The 20,589-nt window shown below is 39.6% G+C and overlaps 1 protein-coding gene across 2 annotated transcripts in view; it reads left to right on the forward strand.

The window, feature by feature from the left end:
* The first annotated feature begins 2,326 nt into the window (after nucleotides 1–2,326).
* Nucleotides 2,327–20,589, forward strand: part of ngfa (nerve growth factor a (beta polypeptide)) — a 37,716-nt gene continuing 19,453 nt past the window's right edge. The window contains exons 1-2 of one of the 2 annotated variants that reach the window (XM_054789941.1): nucleotides 2,327–2,498; nucleotides 9,160–9,262. The gene's annotated coding sequence lies outside the window, so the exon portion shown is untranslated. The remainder of the gene's footprint in view (nucleotides 2,499–9,159; nucleotides 9,263–20,589) is intronic. The other variant, XM_054789850.1, reaches the window with a different exon arrangement.

Below are 20,589 nucleotides of genomic sequence, written 5' to 3' on the forward strand. Positions count from 1 at the left end.
GAGTGGGCCAATATTCCTCCACAGCGCTGTAAGAGACTCATTGCAAGTTATCGTAAACACTTGATTGCAGTTGTTGCTGCTAAGGGTGGCTCAACAAGTTATTAGGCTTTATGGGCAATCACTTTTTTACAAAGGGCCATGTAGCTTTCGATTTTTTTTTCTTCCTTAATAATACAAATTTTAATTTAAAACTGCATTTTGTGTTCAGTTGTGTTGTCATTGACTAATATTTACATTTGAAAAAGTTTGAGAAAGTAAAGCAGAGTGATTGTGAGGTCAGATTTTTTTCGAGGAGGCATTTTTGTGATGCAAGTGTATTATTCTTTTGAACACATATTGTTTTGAGAAGCCAAACTCTTTACTTAAGTGGCCCCACCAACTATCCAGACGTACTTTCCTCATCACCGAAATCTGACCAGAACTCGGCTCACAGGATGAAGTGAGGGTAAGTCCCTGTTGATGCACTACACTGCTGATGCAGATGTCCTACAACTTCATGTGAAAAAATCCGAACTACCACTTTAAAGACACACGGTGGTGTGGAACAACTGAGCAGCAGCTTTGTTTACTGCTGAAAGCGGTCCTACCACTTTCCTCAAGCATCACTGAGCTACATTTGAAGTTCAAATCAACCTGGTGATAAGCACTTCAAAGAAAACAGTTGGGATATCCAAACTTGGATGTTTGTTGCTCACATTATATGCTGTTTCACATCATCAATATAATAATGATGCACTTTTACACAACACAACCACATAGTGCATGGTAGCATCAGAACCAAGTCCTTGCATGCATTAACTGGAATTTATAGACTGGACAATTTAACATTGGATTATGAGTCATTCCAGTTATTACTTCGGATGCATGCATGCACATGCACACTCAATGATTAATTGCAAATTTTCTGGAACAAGCACTAATCTAACTAGTTATGTCTCCCAGAGAGCATGTCACGTTTATTGTTTTTATTTTTTAATAAATCAAATAGTTTTCAGTTGTATTGCTAGGATTTCAATTGTGGTTATGTGTGTGATTTAATCAATTATCAAATTCTAAAATATTTTACTTAACTATGCATATATACAAATGAATTAAGGTTAAGAAATGAGATAAGATGGGTGGCATGTCTATGTCTCAAACAAGGTCACCCAGATGATCTGAAGCAGTCTCGCCAACACAAAGTGTGAAATATGAGCATTTGAACACACTGCTGACCTTCTCGCTGCCCTGCCGGCCCAAAGCGTCCACCCCCTCCTCAGCATTTCTCACCCTGAAACAACCTCAGAGTCGAGTGCGAGGTCAAAGTCCACCATCTCAGGGTTTCCCCTTTCAGCCTCAGACCCGATAACAAGGGCCAAGTCGAATCAGGGACACGAGCCTGCATACATAGAGCCACTTTAAGGAAATACTCACTTGGGTTTGAACTCAGATGAGTGGGTCAACATTCTTGAGTACAGACGGAGAGAGAGAGAGAGAGACAGACTGCTCCACTTAGCACCTGTATTATTTCTTCCACTGTTAACTCAATAAAGTTTTCTAATTAACACCAAAACAGCATCAACATATCAACTGAGAGTCAAGGAATTCCACGATCCCAAGGGGAGGAGAAAGGGATGACACTGACACACAATCCATCCTTTCTCTCATTTTTCTTCCCTTTTCTTTCTCTGTCTGACAGAGAAAAGGGGTGGGATGACAGCGATATGGTTCAGGTCAGAGAGAAGATTTTGAGAGGAACGTAGCATGAAAAATAAAGATGCAAAAACCATAAAGAAATGTCACTGTTGCGATACTGGAGCCGACAGGCCCAATTTAAATGCCGGGTGTTGAGAGTGAGGGGATAACAGAGATTTGTGGTTTGACTCTTCCTATTGCTTTCTGCAGTCTTCAAGCAGGGGTCAGCTTCTGGTTGCAGCAGTCCTCTTCTCCGTGTGACCGTTGCATTGTGTTTCTACCATGGTTGTGACTGTACAACAAATACTTGAAGAATATTGAAGACGAGCAATGCTGTGACTCAGGTGTCAAAGAGCAATGGTATTCTTGGTCTTCACTGGTAAGGGGCGAACCCCCGGCCGTCTCTCTTAGGTGACACCACTTTTAAAAGGAAAAAGAAGTGGTATCATCCTCAAGTAAAATGTGTGCAAAATGTCCAGTCATGGAGAAATTCAAAGAAATGGGTGTTTTTTATTTGCCCCCATGTGGCAGCAAATGGGAGAGGCCGGCACTAGGACCTGCAGGGAGCAACACAAGGAGGGAGGGAGCAGCATTGGGACTCCTGTTACTAAAGTTTTAGAACAATCCATTTTCCAAAGACTGTGGGAGGGAGACAAGCAGAAGTGGATGGCCCCAGACCTGGATGCACAGCTTTGAAATCAGGAGCGGGATCTGGACTTTGGGATAATTCCCCGGGAGAGAGAGAGTGTGGTGGAATATACCAAGACTTTCTCTGGAAGTTTTCACTCAGTGGGGGGACAAGAGAAGGAGCACCTAACAGACTGGTGAGTTTTTTATGAAATAGAAGCAAGTGTGATGTGGGTATTGGAGATGTTGGCTTTAAGCCTTCTGAACACCTGTTATTAAGTGGCAGTGGAGCCTCTGCATTGAGGACCAGCAAAGTTACAGCAGTCTACAGCCGCTGAGGGAAGACATTTCACATCAAACAGACAATTTGGAGGGATGATGAATTTAAGATTTGCTGGGAATACTTTATTTTTTTTGTCAGGTTGGGAATAGTTTATCCATCTTGGAGATGGAGAATAGAAAATCAGTCAGGTTGGAGAAAGAAAAGCGGTAAAGACTGGAGGAAAAGGGGTTCTCCAAACTTCAGTGAGAACCAGTTTAGTTTTATGAAATCTAAAGAGACATCAGGTTACCTTTTCTCTCCCTCACCCCTTTTTTTTCTATCTGTCTGTCTCTCCCCCTCTGTTTCTGTCTGTCTCTCTGCTCATGTTACACAACCCTCAAAGGCCTCGTAGATTGTGATGAGCTCCAGTGTCCAACCTGAAATATGCCGCTGAGGTTCCCCCTCTTGCTTGTCTGGGTGGGGACTAGCTGGAGCCCCTGTGCTGATGATCATTGTTTATATCCTGGCAGGTATATTTATGGATACTTTTCTGTGCATATACAAGCGCGTGTGCAACAGCGAGACTTCATGCCTGCCACTCCTACCAGGGAATTCCTTTCTGGCTTTGACAGGAGCGGAATATCATCCGGGACACAAATTTACTGTACATCCATAAACAGTTACTACAAACAGGAGGCTTACTCCGACCACTCCCAACCTGTTGGAGAAACAGTACTCGGTGTGTACATAAAATATTTTCTCTTCTAGCTGCTCATACTGTCTACATCTGCAGCATTGCACTTGTATACATAATGCAAGTATTTATAAAGCCAATAATCAGTCACTTTAATAACTTTCTCTTGAGAGAGCGTAGTACTTTTTAGTTTCTTTTTTTCTTGTTTTTATGAGCTGCCAGTATGTGCTTTAAGGGTTTGAGAGGAAGTTGCACGAGAAAGCTACTACAGTCTAGCAATGGCTCTTACATGACATCCCACTTTGTCTATGTGCATATTCACTGCATGTCCTCCCTCTGGACCTGGTTTTCTTTTTCTTGAGTCTGTTTTCACTAAAGAAGAGTACCCATGACTGACATCAGAGCCACGTAGATGAAAATGATTAAGTGGGCATGTGACCACTTACTGACTGGCTTTCAAATCTAAAAGGTAGATGTAGAATTTAACATCAATATCACCTTATGTATAAATACACAGTGCTATAACCACAAAGTGCTATATTGTTTTGTAAACAGTTTAAGATTAAAGCTGTTGAAATATTTGAACACCATTGTAACATCACTTCAAGCACTTCAAGCACCCCTTTAAGAATCCAATGAAAGCTATGGATCTCCTTTCCTACAAATATTCACAAAACACAATTTTACCTCCAATCAAAGTTCCCTCCAAGCTGCGCGGCTGCGCAATCCCGCACTGCTCCAGCGTTCTCAGCGCACAGCACATCTATGCAGCACATGCAATAAAATCCAACATGAACTGTAAATAAAATAAACACATCATTTATTCTGTACCATTTTTTTTTTGTGAGTGACAGGCGACAACAAGCGGTAACAACATAAAACACAATGAATGACACTGTCCGACGATGATAAGATCCTGTTTGAACATTTTTACGCAGCCAGTCAATTCATTAACAGCGAGTTACGTAGTACATGACACTGTTTGGCAGGTTCGCGTGTAGCTAATAGGACAATCGAGTTAAGAGAGCAGGCTGCTTGCTAACCCGTGTTATGGTGAAACAAATATTTGTAAATATAATATATTGTAAATTTTCAGTGGTACAGGAGTGATAGGAGTACCAGATACTGGCACACAAGCCTAGAGCACGCTCTCGTGGCTGTCAGTGTGACATATACTGTACCTGTAAGTCGCTCTGGAGTACAAGTCGCAGGATCACCCAAACCATGGAAAAAAATTGTGACTAATAGTCCAGAAGTTCTATTTACTTATCTGTGCTTGGAAGAGATATGTCATTATTTAAAGGGCTTTCACTATTTGATAGATAGATAAATAGAACTTAGTTTGCTTGCTCCACTTCCATTTCTAGCAACATTAAGACATGGTAAAAATAAATGTTACAAATGTAACAGGTATAAAAAATATAGATATAAAATATACAATGTAAAACATTTATCCCATCAGAGAAAAAGATGTTCGTTCAGTAAGTCTTTTTTGCCACTGCCTTATGGGAATATGATGTGCTCTTTTACACATTTGAAAATACTGTAAGAGTGCCATTTTCATATAATTGGCATCTTTATTTTATAACGTAAGATTAATGTGCACATCAACAAGCAGCCGTAGAATCAAATCGAATCGTATCGTTTGGACACTGCATGGAATCATATGGAATCGTTCTGTTTTTAAAATATATCGTTATTGAATCGTATCATAACCCGTGTATCTAGATTCGAATTGAATCGTCTATCACAAAGAGATTTACATCCCTACTAATGATTGTAAAACTTTGAGGAGATCTGTATTACATGTATGCTGGCATGTCTTCCAAAGCATTTTGTGCACAACCAAATTAGAACACTGTAAAGTGTCGTAATTTTTTTTTTTCCATGACTATGTTATTTATATCATAAACATGACATACACAAAGTATTATTACTTATTATAATCATTAAGTTGTTCATTTTTATGTGACCCTCATGGACACGTTGCAACCAATTCATGGGCCCTTAGACCCCAGGTTAAAGATGCTGTCTGCCTTTCTTAGGTACTGCAAGGAGGGCAGTATGACAGTATAAGCATGACAGTATAAACCCGCCCTCTTCCTGCTACGCCCCGCGTAACACATGCATATTGCTTATTCTTGTTGTCAGCTAATAGGAATTTGGCAAATTTTAGCTGCTAACATGAGCTATCGTTGAATGTATATCATAACCACACAATGACTCCAAATTGTTGGTCACTCCTCTGAGACTGCTTTTGTGTGTGTGTGTGTGTGTGTGTGTGTGTGTGTGTGTGTGTGTGTGTGTGTGTGTGTGTGTGCGTACACACCACCGACATTTACCGTGTACCAGACAGCAGAGAGTGAACGCCAATCAGTCCATTCGGATCAAACTCAAATTTGTGACAATTATAGACATTTATTTGTTCAATCTCTTCTTTTAAACCACTATCGGTAATATATGCTAGCCGGTGGTGTTCTTATAATATTTTTTGGTTGAAAAAAGTGTACTTTGGAAGGGGGACAAGCAAGTCTTGGTCTCCTCACTCATGACCAAATCCTATTTGTTTTATATTGCTCATGGAATAGATTACTTTATCCCCAATATTTGTTTATTGAGCCACTTTTTATGATCACATTAGGTCCATTCTTCAACCTCCACTGCAATAAACACACAAACAAACTGGTGTGTGAATGGAAGGCAGATGGACAGTTTTCCACTGCAAAGATGTCTATGATTATTCATGACCCTCTCAGGTTTCCCTTTGAAGCTGAATTATGCCTATTTTCCCTTTGCCTGCATTTCTGTGTATGAGAAACAGACTTTACAAAGAAAACGGTAAATGTTAATAGTGCCATCTGCAGTATTTATGCATCTTTTTGACCTGTTACCATAATAATGACATGGCGGTAGCTTTGCTTCGAATCTGATTGGTCTGCATCAGCAAACAGTAAACCTATGACGTCTCCAACGTGACTGAATTTGTAAAAAGCACAGAGGAAGGGCAGTGGGACTAAATGTAATTGACGGCAAGAAAAGTAATAGGAGTTACTGTTCAGATGTGTTATAATTATACAGCATTGCCTACCTTCTGTAAATATACTGTATATACGTATGGCATCTGGCAACTATCTCTTGATGTTCTTTCTCCACTCTGTTCTTATTTGAAGAATATCTGCTTCTAGATATGGTGGATGTGATCATTGTCAGCAGTGTTTTTGTTGCAAAAGTAGAGAGACAAATTAAGTTATTTGGATTCTCTCTGGGTCTGTTTTCTGTATCCTATTTAAAGACGGACCGTCACAGGTCCAATCCTCCTCACAAGTTACCCACAACCAAAATAGAGGCTGTAAAGAAGTTGTTGAAATGTATATTGTATCTTAGATATCTCAAATATGAAGAGTCCAGAAAGGTTAGACAGATCTACAAACCTGTGCTCAGTCAGAAAGGAAGATGATCCATCATTTTAACACAAAGGATTGAATGGTGTGTGTTGTCTAAACTGCATATTGTTGTGTAGGACACCTGGACAGGGGGAAAGCTGTGACAACACACCTGGACTGGCAGTTTAACTATGACTATTTCACCTCAGGGCCCATAGCCAACCTTAAGCAATCTCCAAAGGCTACAATTACACATTCTGTTAAACAGTGGCAGTTCTAGCTATGGGCCACATGGGCAGTTGCCCAGGGCGGCATTCTCTAGGGGGCACTGCAAGAATGAGGGGGAAGAAAATGGTCAATATTTATTTGTGTTCCACGCTTATTTATGCATCACGTCAAGATATGTATGCCGGATTGAGGACCTCTACCGGATACCCGCCATACTGCTCATGTGAAGTGGATAAAACCAAACCTAGTAGTAAAGGGGTTAATTTGAAGGTAAAGAAGCAAATTACAAAAGAAATTGTTTAAACATAAAACAAATTTCATTCTTGATATTGTATGAAATTGCAGGCCAAGCGTCTCAAACAAGTTATTTTACTATGACAATGTTAAATAACACAAATGTGAACATTTTAAATCATTATGAGTTGGCTTATCCTGGACTGCTAGTTTAGGTGTCGACCGTGGGGGATGATGATTAAGTGTCAACAAAACATGGAAAAAATAATGTAGACGCCATCAGATGCACAATTTAGAAAAAGAGGAAAGAAGACTAGGAGAAAGGGGCCAAAGATGAAGGTATGGAGCTATGTTATCAATTTGTGTATATCATATTATGGAATGGATGTGATAAAATAAATTACTGTTACATGGGAGCTAATGTGATAGTACCAGTGGAGGTTTCTGCACACAGGGCAGCATAGATGAAGGGGGCCCCTGCCAGAAAAAAAAAAAATAATAATTGTGTAGTGAAGTGTTTTTGTGTGTTGTCAAGGGGATAGGGGCTCTGTCTTCGACATTGTGTAACTTGAACACAATGGAAAATGACCAATTAATGTGGCAATAGGTGATATGGAATCGATTGAAGCTAGACTTCCCCCCACTGCCATCAAATAAATAATCAAATGTCAGCTTAGAAAGAAATACTTTATTGCTCAAAAATATTGTACTCATAAACTGAAAATGCAAGTTGGTAAAAACTCATTTTGGTTACAGAATGTCTGGAATGTAAAAACACGACGGCCACACTTGCAGGCAAATATAGGCTTTGCACCGATTTACAACAGTGATTGTAAAGCATGTATTTACTGTACATACAGTATGCATGAACTAGTCTCGCAAATGGTTGCCTACACAGTTGTCACAAGGACAAATAACGTCGCTCAAGCAATACCATTTGAATCTTCAATGATAGCGATGCTCCGCTCGATCGGCTATCGATCAGTATCGGCTGATTTCCATGAAAAATCACTTGATCGGCATATGCCAATAAATGCCTTTCAACGTCGATCACAAAAGCCGATCAGCTGTGGCTAGTACTATTGCAGCCCGCAGCGATCCCTGTGCATCCAGGGGTGCAGCCAGGAAAAAAAAAATCACATTGCGCCCCCACCCCACCCTTGATTAATTAATTAATTGCGAATGTTATTAGTAAATACCTACTTTTTGGGCCCCCTGGCCACCTTGGAATTGTCCTGACTTTTCCTCTTTACATGGCACCCTTGAATAATAGCACTCATCATAAATAATTTGGAAAATGTATAAGCTATGTGATCGGTATCAGTATCGGCCAATTTCAATCCTGGATGATGAGAATCGGCAGCATTAAACCCTGATCTTAGCATCCCTATTCAATGACTTATAATGTTATTCAAAATTACATGTGTATTTTCTATTTCCAGTATATGTACCGACCGCTGTCAGGTTCTACAACACCTGCACCACTTGAACCATGTGTGACTATGTATTCTTTACTTGCGTATATTGCTTACTGCTGTAACAAGTGAATTTTCCCGCTGTGGGATTATTAAAGTACAATACAATACAATACAATACAATGGATCACCTGTTACAACTGTCCTAACATTCCCTTACAGTTAAACCCAGCTTGACAGGCTTCAGGATGTGTTAAACAATTATTACAATGAGCCAAAGTGTCAGCTTGACTTTGCTGACAACTTAAACCACTGTGTTATTTTTTTGCACCATGTGGCATTCAACCAGCGCCTCTGCCTTTAATGTTTCCTTAGTCGTAATAGTTTTCACAGCAGTGCTTGCTACCCAAACAAAGCCTAATGTGTTATTTTGTCCTGAACTTTGGCACCTTCCAGTCAGAGACGTATTAATGCTGAATGTTTTGTGAAACTAAAAGCAATTTAATGAGGAAGACTAGGCATGGATTATTAATATATATACTGTATATGTTTGTATATACAGTATATATATATATATATATATATATATATATATATATCAGAATTGATTGTTCTCATTTTGCTAATTTTTCTGTTCACCAGAGCTGTAGTGTACAACAGGTCAAACTACAGAGGCGGATAAGAACATCTGGTGTAAAGCGAACCAGCTGAGGTGTTCTGTCTGGAATCAGCAGAAAGGCAAAAGGTCGGAGTTCAACCTTTGGGTTACGCTTGTTGTTTGTTGAGGGAATACATGGATATGGAGGTCACTGCAGCTAAGGACTGTGACACATATGTCACAGGATCAAGAGATCAAGCGCATGATGTCATCCAAAAGTAAGCTTGTGCATTCATCCTCACCACTGCTTCCTTTTTAAACATCATATGTGTTCAGGTGTTGAGTTGCAATGAAAATCTGCAGAGGTGTAGGCAATAGAATTAAAAACAAAACATGTTTTCATTTCACAAGCACCCAAAAAAAAAACAAGAAAGAAAGAAGCCAGCATTAAGTTAGAAACACATACAGCAGCAGGACACGGCTGTACAATACACACTGAACAGCAGAACACTGAACAAATGGAGGGCAGCCAAATAGTATACGTACGCTCTTTGACTGATTGACAAAGAAAAGAAGGATTTCATTGGGAAAGGTGGGCGAATCAATCCGAATATTGATATTATTGATATCAGGGTAGTATCAGTATCAAATCAATACTAACTTGATGAGTTCGATATTCATGTTTGTTTTCACAAATACTCGTGTTTTTTGTTGTGTTGTTAAAAATAATGTTCACTCTGGGAATCAGTCCTTGGACACAGGATGGCTTTAGTGGCAAAAGGTGGAAAGAATCTCAATGAGAGTCAATAGTAGTTGTTGCTTTTGTTTACCCATTTTGCACTTGACAACAATTGTATGTAATGAAAGCAAATAAGGCAATCATTTTATTATTTTGTTGATATTGTTACATTGTCTTATAGTGTTGTACAGTGGAACCTCTGTTATAATGCATTGCAGAAGGTCCGACTCGAACTGAATCAAAATAAAATAAACAAATCAATTATGGGTAATCCGTTCTGGACACCCAAAACACTTTTTTATAGTTTTGCAATTATAGTTTCACATGAAGAAAATTACTCAAAATGCATTATAACACATAACAATGACAAATGGAAGGGATAAATTAACATTAAATGTTCTTTTTACCTTGATTGTTGCCAGGGATGAGCACAGATCCACACGAACACCACCTTCATATCTTGCTATGAGTTATTGCTTGAATTTATTGGAGTTTCTCACCTTCTTTATCAAAGTGCTGGCTTCATTTTGGGTTGCTGAGGGGAAAAACAGCATTGAATTCAAGGAAAAACTCATGGCAAAACAGGAAGGTGGTCTTTGATAGTGTCTTTGGGAAAAGTAACTGTGTGTTAGAAAAACCTACAGAGTCAACCGCTGATGATGTCATAGACGGCAACGGAGCTGGAGGACAATGACTTCCGGTTTCCAAGCTAACATGATGCTAAGAAAGACATTTTGTGATGAAAATACGTGATGAACACAGTTGGACTAGCGCAGTGTATGGATGACACGAGGCGTGTGCCGAATGTATGTGAACTGAGGCAAAATGTTTTCATACAGGTTCAACACAAACTGAAAAATATGATTCCACTGTATTTATATACTGTTAGATTGTTCACAAATAAGTGTTTTAATCGAATTTTTTTGCTTGTTTGTTTGACTATTGTACTACAGTTGATCCTTAGTTCACGTCTGCATTACCGTGTTTTTCGGTTATCGTGAAAAATGTTTTGATAATACATGTAAAAGTGTTTCGTTTTGATAATACATTTTTCGGTAACCGTACAATATGGCATGCATCTTGTCATGTCACGTGGTTCTCACCTTCTTTCTTAAAATGGTGACACTTGCAACCTTCTTTGGCTCCATTTTGGGTCATTGAGGTGAAAAACAGTTTTGAATTCAAGAAATAACTCATGGCAAAACTGGAAGGTGGTCTTTGATCCTGTCTTTGGGAACGGTCACGTCAAGAATCATGTCTTTAGTAAAGCTAAAAGTTACCGTAATTGTTGATTTATCCCTTTCATTGATCATTTAGAATTATTTAAAGTGTATATGCATTTCGAATTGTTTTATGCATGTAAAGCTATAAAAACGTGTTCTGTGTTAATTTTGTGTAGCTTTTTGTAACAGATTAACTGGATTTACATTGCTTCTTATGGGAACAATTGATTTGGTTAGCGTCCATTTGGGTTATTTTTTCCTTCTGGAACAAACTAATGACGCTAACCAAGGTTGCACTGCATTATAATCGTGATCGACAGATTGATGCCTGCATTTATTTGGTATCGGATCAATACCAAATTTTTAGTATTGTGGACCAATGCAGTCACAAGAGGCAGTGAAAGGCAGAGAGGTTCATGGCTGGTGAGGCACTGAGTATTTTGGAGGGTTTTATCATGTTAATACTGCTTGTTCATTAAGAAGATACAAGAAAAGAAGGGAATAATTCACTTCACAGGTTTCAAATTGTTTTCAAATACTTCCCATGTATTAATAGTTTTTATTAACGATAAAACATTTGTGTTTTTACCTTTTATCTGTGTATGAAGTACATGCACCTTATCCTTCTCCAGCAAATATTCTGATACTTTGTTGCAAAGGTCTGATCACCTCCTGGTGAGCTTAGGTATTATTAGTCAAAAAAATATTGAAAGACATGTCATATGTGGTATTCTGTTCACTAGGTATCAGTAATGTTACATTGAAGAGACATTACCTTACATTATATTACCTTAACACTGAATGACAGCCATGGCTTCTTCGACATGAGCGTGTGTGAGTGAAAATAAGTTCTCTTCCTATTCTATGTGGAAGATATTAGCTTCTTACTTTGTCTTTCCCACTCCGTTTGAAACCCTTTCTTAAGTTTAGAATAAATAAATTGGAGGCTAACTAGTTAGCTTGGTAGCATGCTAAAGCCTCGTTTACACTCACACGCACTTTGTCCCCGCAGTGATACGCAATTTTGAGTGCCAATGAGTAAATTGTTCGTTGACAGGTGTGAAGTATGTGTAAAGTGTGCGGGGCTGCATGCCAGCGTGCAAAGAAAATGTAGAAATGTTAAAAATTTGTGGCATGCATAATATCCGTGGGCTAGTCGTGAATGCAACATGAACGCACTGCGAACGCACCGCGACATATGTGTCTCATTCACATGAATGGGTTAACCACCACAGTTTCCACCACCTCTTGGAACAATTTGGGTGGAATTTTCAAGTATTTTCTGTGATTTCTTGTGATTTTCTGTTAATAAGTGATTATAATGCCCAAAGCAATGTCTTCTAGTCAGCAATTCCCTCTCCCACACTGTCCGTGTCTCTTTTTTTCTAGTTTACTGCCTCCTTCCTCCACATTCTCCACCTGCAGCTGCGAGGGAAATATGGACTTACCCTTCTTTATTGCATGAGCTTCTTCTCTGGAGTTCAACATCTTGTATGTCCCTTGCAAATAGAGGAATTAGTAGCATGGGGTGATGCCTGTTGTTGCGTCCAAATAATGCCATAACTGCTTCACGGACGCAGGAAATGGTGGTGACAATGCATACCCATGCGAGAAAATGCACACTGCATGTACTATTGTCGTGCACTAGATTTAAACACAACTTGACACGGTGTAAATAAGTCGTGCGGCAGCGTGGTCATTTCATGCCAATGCACACCACTGTCGGTCACAAATTGTGCGCCAAGTGCGTAATTTATGCATAAACAGAACCCAAACAGTGCGCAAACTAGTCTTCACGCTTTTCAGGCGTGCCACAAATAAATGACACGTATTGCCACGGCAAATTGCGGGACAGTGCGGAAGCAAAATGCGTGCAAGTGTAAATGTCGCCCGTCTCTTGTGTCCCAGCAGCGATTCCATAGCCTGCGCACAAACATTGCGCAATGTGGTGTAAACTATAGGAGTGTAAAGTTGACAGAGTGTAAAGTTATGAGAGGGGTGTTATTTCATGTCTACAGGGCTGTAATAATGGTAAAAAACATATTAGAAAATGTTCAGAACGATTTTACTCACACAGAAAATACATTTTTAATACAGTTCAATTGGCAAATATTGATATTTCTTTTTTGTTATCATTATTTGTTTTTCTTTTTTCAGAGGGAAAGAGGGAAAGAGGGAAGAGGGAAACTAGCTGCACAGTCAGAGGAAAGCTTTAACTTAAAACGGAAATTACGTCTATTAACAGAAAAGCAGTCCCAATTTATTATTTTCTTCATGTTTGTTTTGTTTTTAAGTCAAAAAGTTTATGATGGCACTTTTGCTGTAAATGTGAATTTCTCTTGGAGATGAATCAGGTATCTATCTATCTATCTATCTATCTATCTATCTATCTATCTATCTATCTATCTATCTATCTATCTATCTATCTATCTATCTGTCTGTCTGTTTGTCTATCTACCTATGAAACACCAACAATATGTTTTACAGCATGCCAAATCAAATTACATTGCCCCACATATGACCCTTGTGGGCCTGAGATGTGCCCTGTGTATGCACAGGAAACCAGCACTGTCAGTGCATGTTTGTTGTCAGCGAACTGACAGATTTGACAAGTGCTTCGTCAAAAGAGATACATGTTCCTGTATGTGCATGCTTCTATTTCTATGCGTTCACATACAGTATGTGAACGTACCCTCTGCATATGCTTGAAGAGATGACAACTAAATATGCAGACACGCCTGCCCATTCCACATGCCCGTGTACTGTATGTGCGCTCTGTGGCTGCTTGACCTGGCAATAACCAGGCTGTTATTCCAGCTAAAATAACAGTGTTGTGGTCTTAATTTGTTGATTTAGTGCCGCTGTTATGTTTCAATTGTTTCTCTGAAGTTGTGTTAACATAGTCTCACTTTCATACCATTTCAGCTACTGCTTGTCAGGACATGAAACCACCTGGCTGCTATTGACAGAGCAAAAATGTGTTTTTTGTTTGGGTTTTTTTTTTTACGTTTAGACCATATATTTGCAATTCACAAAAAATTACTTCAGTTTGTTTTTCTGTTTGTATATTTAGACAGAGGTCAATTGCAATCAAGTGAAAACTGATTATAAGGAATGTGGTTTGTACAAGTCTGTGCCAAATGTGTACGTGTGTTTGTGTTGGATACGCATCAAACACACACACACACACGCCTTAGCTCCAAGTCTTCCAGTGAAGCCGCTTATTATGCACTTATTCAGATTATGTTATGTGGAATGCACACTATGCTGGAGCAGGGGTGGGCAAACTTTGTGACTCACGGGCCACATTGGGTTAAAAATATTTGCAGGGGGCCCTGGGATGCTAAAGCTGTTATGACAGCCCACCTTAAAAAACTGAATTTTATTGTACAGGTTTTTACTGAATAAGAAACCCAAAATGCCCATAAAATAGGATATACATTTTATAATATGAACTGTGAACTATAAAACAGAATATCAAGAGTATTTGACAACAATGACAACACGGCGAAACACAAAAACAAACTGTAAATAACCCCCATAAAATATAAAATAACACTGTAAAATAACACTTTTCTACAGAACTTTGATGTGGAAATCTTGCTTTTCTGACCCTCTGCGTCACACGGGCTCTAGCGGCTCTCTACACAGACCTTCACCCACTCTGATCTCTGACAAAGCCTCGTCTTCCTGGAGCTGCTGTGACATAGGCCCTATGCTTGCCGAATGACCCGTGCATCACTAGAAAGTGTAGAGTCTCTCGCTTCAGAAACCATTGGAATAATTTTGATAGTTTAAGATGTATACTTTGGGCCGCACGGTGGCCTACTGGTGAGCATGTTGGCCACACATTGAGGAGATTGGGAAGATCTGGGTTCGAATCGCCGTTTGTGTGGAGTTTCCATGTTCTCCCTGTGCGTGCGTGGGTTTTCTCCGGGTATTCCGGTTTCCTCCCACATTCCAAAAATATGTTTGGTTAATTGGCAACTCTAAATTGTCCATAGGTATGAATGTGAGTGTGAATGGTTGTTTGTCTATATGTGCCCTGCCATTGGCTGGTGACCAGTCCAGGATGTAGCCTGCCTGTCGCCCAAAGTCAGCTGGCATAGGCTTCAGCATACCCACGCGACCTTAATGAGGACAAGTGGCAAAGAAAATAGATGGATGGAAGACTTACACTTTACCAAAGTCGGCTTTAAAGGATGACACAATGAGTCTCCTGCACAACTACAACAGTCTTTTATTGAAGGGTGGAAGTGATTATTGGCTTTCATATGCTTTTATGTGTTTTCTAGAGGAAGACGCTAAAGGGTGTCAGCTATAGTATATTCCTTGGTTACATCTAGCCTCTGTAAAATATAGTAATATTCTATCTGCAGGTCAAGCTGGGTGTTTTATCTCTTTTGGCCACAGATGTGTTCACACGCTGAACATGGCATGCTGCTAACAGACTGAGTGCTAGCCAGGGAGGTCCCACACAGACAGGTGGTTGGCATCAGCGCAATGGGGAGTGAGACACAGGGATGGGTGGAGAGGGATTGAGGGAGCAGCAGTACGGAAGCAGACGGGAGCAGATGACAGAACGATGTGGAGACCACACAGAATAGAAAACGGCCTGGTTATGTCTTTAGTAGGCACAGTGCGACTGTAATCGGAAAACCAGTAGGAGCGTGACGACATCAAATTTGGAAGTCTGCTGTCATGACAAGGTCATCTATAGCTCTCCAGCATATTGGAGTATTTTGTGTATGCTTGGTGAAATACGACGCTTATGGCAGATCTACAAATGGAGTGGTGGTGGTCAGTGAGGTATAGAAAATGTTCAAGTTTCATTTTAAGGAAGTGGAAAGGCATTAAAAAAATAATGTTTAAAAATTACTTGGTTTAATGCCATTGGGATAAATGTAATTTGACCTTGGTAAACATGCATTTGATAACTGGCAAATAGAAACTATAGAAGGCAAGCCAATGGCTCTATGTTCTAAACACCAACTCGGCAATGTTAGAAACAATAATAAAGGCTGTCTGATCAATTTAGTGCACAATAAAGTTATTGTACACAACTCTGGACTGTAACCCTAGCGATAACATAACATGAGAGGTGTCCTGGTTGTGCTACAAATATTTTAGACCACTAAAGTAGATGATCCAGGGTCGCCAAGGCAACGAAATGAGACACAATTCCCAACCAGTGTCGTATTGAAATCCATTTGAAGCTTACATGGAAATAGTTTAAGAACACAGGTGTGTGGACTTTCATGTGAATAAAACGTATTTATCAATTCATTTTGAGCATGTTTACTTTAAGAATTTTGCCCATCATCCACAATCCTTATGTGAGACATGAACACAGGTCTCTCTTCTCTGTGTTCTAAAGATATAAAAACAGATCAAAAGAGACAGCTCATGATCGCACGTCATGGGTTACACCTATGCCACCTACAAAGACCGCTATTAAAACACCTCCAAAAACCTCCAACAATGTTTTATGGTTTTATATCCATCCTTTAAGGGCAAACAGCATTGCTAAACAGTAAGGCATGTATTTGTTTTTAACAGATTTTGAAAGTGTATGCACACTTCAATCTTATGAAAGTATTTATCACATAGTTCTATGCAGTGGAGCTTCAAATGCACAGTGAATTTAACTCCACAATACCGGAGGGAATATTGAAAGCTAACCATGCATGTATACATAAGCTAATTTCTGATGCATAGCACACCTAATTCAGGTCTATGCATGGCCCACGCCTGTGCTCCTGGCCTTAGACGTCAGCACAGCATAAGCTGGGAGTCATGGAAAAATGACGTGTCCCCCTTGACATGAACAAGCTTAATGTACAAATTCTGAAAGAGCCGTCTGAAGCAGTGCAAATACGAGATAGAAAAGTGAATTCAAGCTCAATGCGTTCAAGCATTAGTCAGTGATCTTTATTGAAAATGTGGCACATATTTCATGTAATTAGAATCAGGCTGATACTGATGTCTTCTCCAGGAAGATTAGCATCAATACCGGGGATCTGTTGTTCATATAAAGAGGAGAGTTTGCTTTGCCAGATTCCCTGACAGTAAATATGCAACATGTGCTCCAACAGCTTTGGTGCACTGAGCTTTGCTGACAGGTGCAACAAAGATTTTGTTGTTGAAGCTAAATGAAACTCCATATATCCCTCAGTGCTTTAACTTCCTCCTTTGTGTTTGAACTGGTATTTAAATGTTCCTTTATTTGCTGGATTCCCAGACTCTCTTGTTGCCCACCCTCCATTGCCTGTGGCCTCTCCCCATCCCTGGATGTTTCTGCCTCCTTTCCTGGCTCATCTGCATAGCTCTCTGGTTACACAGACATGCTGGCCCATACTCTGGGATCTCATATTCTCATCAGCAAAGGGGCGTCATAACCAGAAAGCCAAAAGATTTACAGTAACATTTGCCATGAAGAGATTGTTCAATGTCAGGGTCATCAAAAACACAGGTCTGGAAAACATGTTAGGCATTGTGTTCATCCTCGTTCTGAGGCCACAGGTCAGTGCTGGGAGAGGCATCGGGAGTGGGATAGGCTTGGCTGTTTGTAATGGCGATGGCGTGTGGAGAGACTAACAAAGTCGTGGTGCTTTGACTGTGGTTTTGCCTCATTGCCAGAATAAGTCTGCGTTCACGCTAAGTTCCAAAACAGAAGTAGGGAGTTTATTATGGGACATAAATGTAGTTGCCTGTAACGGCCTCATCAGCCGAGACGTCATAGATAAGTTCCATAAATATCTGATTGCTCTCAGTGTGTGTAATGACTCCAAACTAAAATTGCTATTTCACATTAGGTCATCTTTTAGAAGTCTCACAGCGGAGAACATTCAGAACAACAACAAAAAAAACAGAAGAGAAAAAACAATGGTCCTTGATCAACCAAATATTCCTGTTAGTTGCTAGTGGAATTCACCAAAGCATGAATTAGTCTTTACCAACACTAAGAAATGGATTTGGCAAATGGGAAAGCCGCTAGTTATTTATTTGGTTTGCTTTTATTCATATTCATGAAAAGGTCTTAAATTGTTCACCTAAATGTGTTTTATATCCATTTCTTCGTAAGCCACATTCTCCCCCTCCGCTGCTTCTAAGCAGTAGAAGTAAAAAGGGGGCACATGTTCATTAATATCTGGCCAACATCACATTTCTTCAGCACAGACAGCTCAACATCCTTTAACACACTTTTCTTCCAGCAGGTCTCTGAATTTCTATAGCTAACTGTCATGTGCAAGCAACAGGAAGAAAAACTCTAGGAGTCGTTTGGTTTTCTTGGGAAAAAATATTCTTCTGTTTGGGTCAATAATAACAATGGATTAGATTTATATAGCGCCTTTCAAGATACCCAAAGCGCTTCACACTGAGAACCCGTTATTCATTCACTCCACAGTTACACACTGGTGTTGAGCTGCTTCTTTAGCCACAGCTGCCTGGAGTAGACTAACGGAAAGGTGGCTGCCAATTTGCGCCAAATGCCTCTCCGACCACCACCAAGCGTTCGTTCACATTTATTTATTTATTGGTTTATTTGACAGGGACAGCGTACATTAAATAGCATTGCTGCAAATGCACCAGAATTAGCCAAAAAGCAATGTATAAAAGGCAAATATAAAAGATTTGTAAAACATAGATGAAACGACACAACCCCTGTTCAAAGATACAGTGTACATACAAAATTGACCACAGTGCAGACATTGGATAAAATGACCAACAAATTTCCAAAAAACACTCAAAATACTTAATACTAAATACATAAATCACCTCGACAGAGACATAAGTGACAGCACAGTTGCAATAACATGGAAAAACTTATACTGTACTATACATTTTAGTTCTAGTGATTACATGTATGATGTGTTATGAACCAGTTTTTTAGATATTTTTTGAATAAAGTATATGAACTCAGTTGGCTAATGTTCTGGGGGAGAGAGTTCCACTCCTGTGACTGAAAAGGCACTCTGACTATACACCATACCACACGAATACCACATAACTCTTGTCCAAGTGCATAATGTGTTAAGGTTACTGAAAACTGAATTTACAGGAAAGGCTTTGTGTGTTGAAACAGCGTGTCGCATTTTTATTAACAGAATACCTACAGATTTCGCCTGGAAAATCTGGACTGTGCCAGCCATTTTGACCCTCAAAATAAGAAGCTTAGTGTGACATTTTCTTCATAGGATATACAACTCCACCAAGGCCAAACACTTGACCCGTTGAACAACATGTTGGCACTGTGTGCAGGTTTGCCATCAACCCCCTAGGTGTGGGTGATCATGGGCCTGTGTTCATCCACAACCAAGCCATTGCCCAGGTGCAGTCGTACAAGTATCTTGGAGTCTTCACTGACAATGGACTAAGTTGGCTAATCCATGTAGCTGGAAAAATTATGGGCGCAAAGAGCACTAATCCAGTCAAAAGATTCATGAACTAGCCACTCTGCAACAAGCCAATAAGATAATCAATGAGTCATCACACATCCTGCACAGTGAGTTTGAACTCCTACCATCTGGCAGATGGCACAGAGTTCCTCGCTGCAAACCGAACAGACTTAAAAACTCATTTGATCCCATGGATATCAAATTGGGAAATAAGGATAGATAAGACCAGATGTGTGTGTTTTTTGCACCGATCAGCACTGTACTGATCTGCACTGCACATTCCACTATACTAAATTGATGACTGTGTTTTTTATTCTGACTAGAATTTTGTTTCTGTTTGTTTCAGTGGTGTAATTATTATTACTCTAATGTTAGCACTGGAATTTATTGATGTCTTAGGTAGACATGCTTGTATTTGTGGCAGCACCTTGTTTTGCACTCTTCGGCATCATGTTTACATGTTACTGTATTGTTTTAGTCTTATATTGTAAGTGGTGTATTGCGGCTGCAGCGTGGGAGAATGACCCAAGACAAATTTCTCTCTGTGACACAATAAAGATAATCTTGAATCTTGAGTGTTTGTAGTATTAATTTGTAATTGAGAACATTGGTGAATGCCAAAAAGGTTGGACATTATTGCTATTGGACTTTATTGCTAGACTATAAAAAAAAGATGCACTGTTTTGAGTTTATTTTTCTGCTTGTTATTTTAAAATTATTGCACTCAAGTCAGTCTTTCCATTCAGCATGTGGGTCCACAAGTCCGATGAAGAAAGAGGCTAAAGTTACATTGCACAAACGTCTCTGCTTTGTCTCAGTGGTGAGCTTTCAAACAAAACACAATGGAGCAAATCTTCTGCAAACAACTGGGCATCGCTCTGATAGTTTAAGACATTATGTGAGGAACAGAAAAAAGGCTTAGTTCAGAGAAAAAATATGACCACACCTGAGGACTGCGATCTCTGGTTCACGTGTTTTCGTATCGGAGGCCAGAATCGCTCTGCCAACGGCAATTTCAAAAGTGCAATTACTTAAAGGGTCACTTACTTGATTTTACAACTTTGCTTAAATATGCACTATATTGTTTGTAATTATGTGCTACATTGTTCGTTT

This window comes from Dunckerocampus dactyliophorus, chromosome 1 (genome assembly GCF_027744805.1).
Source record: "Dunckerocampus dactyliophorus isolate RoL2022-P2 chromosome 1, RoL_Ddac_1.1, whole genome shotgun sequence".
NCBI classification, from domain to species: Eukaryota; Metazoa; Chordata; class Actinopteri; order Syngnathiformes; family Syngnathidae; genus Dunckerocampus; species Dunckerocampus dactyliophorus.